The sequence below is a fragment of the Epinephelus lanceolatus genome, chromosome 24 (assembly GCF_041903045.1).
Source record: "Epinephelus lanceolatus isolate andai-2023 chromosome 24, ASM4190304v1, whole genome shotgun sequence".
Classification (NCBI taxonomy): Eukaryota; Metazoa; Chordata; class Actinopteri; order Perciformes; family Serranidae; genus Epinephelus; species Epinephelus lanceolatus.
The window spans coordinates 16,777,813-16,779,380 of NC_135757.1; positions in this window are offsets into that span (position 1 = coordinate 16,777,813).

Consider the following 1,568-nt stretch of genomic DNA (forward strand, 5'->3'; position numbering starts at 1 on the left):
ATGAAACTGATAGGTTGCAGAGAGAGGGAGGAGAGAGAGAGGGTAGGGTTTTTCTAGAGAGCCTGTCAGCAACACATTGATTATATCATCTGGGGATTTATGGAATTAATTAATGCTTTAAAGGAAATGTATCAACAAAGAGAAGTCTTTACGTGTGAGGCATTGGATGAATAGATATTTACACAATATGAAAACAGACTATATTTATAATGCTGGACTTTCAGGGTAAAACATGCTGATAATTCATGAGAGAGCGAATATTTTATTAGTCAGTTTGACTAATAATAATAATAATAATAATAACTTTAATTTATATAGCGCCTTTCAAGAAATCCAAGGTCACTTTACAATACTACTGTAGTAAAAGCTGAGGTCGCATTGAATGAGTAAGTCTGACTACTTTTTCTTCCTTTTTGAAACTCACACTTATTTCTAATTATTACCTTGAAGTCCAGTAAACTGCGCGCTTACTGTACGACTCTTCTGTATTTACAACACCTCCAGTAATTTTAGTTGGTCAAGAAATTCCAGAAACAGAAGCAGAAGTCCCCATACTGCGCACACTGTGGCTTCTGGTGTTTTGAGGTTTGCTACGTGATCTTATTCAGATTCTCATCATGGTAAGTGTGATAACACACATGTGATGCTTGACATTTGTTGCTCCAACTGACTTAAAGCGATACGGGAAAGTCCACCCCTCGAGAAGACGGTAAATATTGTACTTCTGTGATACAAGATGATAAATATTTGGTCTAAACAAATGTCAAAGGCAGAGCACATACTGTATCATTCATTCAAATTCATGTCAGGTCTTGAAAGTCTTAATATCCTATTATGGCTCATATTACCATTACCACTGTTAATTGCCCATCCTCAGTTTTACCACATTAGTTTGAGGGTAGTTTCCGGCCAATAATTGCAAATGTTCCACAGTGGGAAACATGTGTGGTGTGGGATTACTGCAAACAGGAAACAAACAAGATGAGGCCAGGCCGCTGAAAATCTTGGGGTGGCACACTACAAAAAAAAACCATGACTGAATTTTAGGGATTTGATCATGCTCTTATAGCTTATGTCATCAATATGGAGCGGTAAGGAGTCGCACACCGCAGGCTGTTGTTGCACCCAAATATGTACATATCTCACAGACTTTAAAAGGCTGTGATCATGTGACCAATGCGCTGACAGCAGTAAACAAAGAAGCAGTTGCAAATGCTTTGTAGGAGGCAAGTAGGGGTGGTGGATGGGTCACAAAAAACCTGACTTTTGCGAGATGGATCGGCGGTTTGGTGCGGCGTCTTCAGTGATGCAGGCGCGGCGCCGGACCATCGTGGTGAAGAGGGAGCTGAGCCGGAAAGAGCCTCCCACGCAAAGAGGAACCCTTTGTGGCAGTATGATATGTACTGGGCAGAGGCAGTATCTTACACAACTATAACTTGTTCCCCATGTGAAACCAAAAGTCAGTTGAGTTATTTTATCAACAACGTAGTGTGCTGGTATGTTTAATATGCAAGTGACGTTAGGTGATGCTACATCATGTTACTGACAACCGTACTTACTGTAAGCCA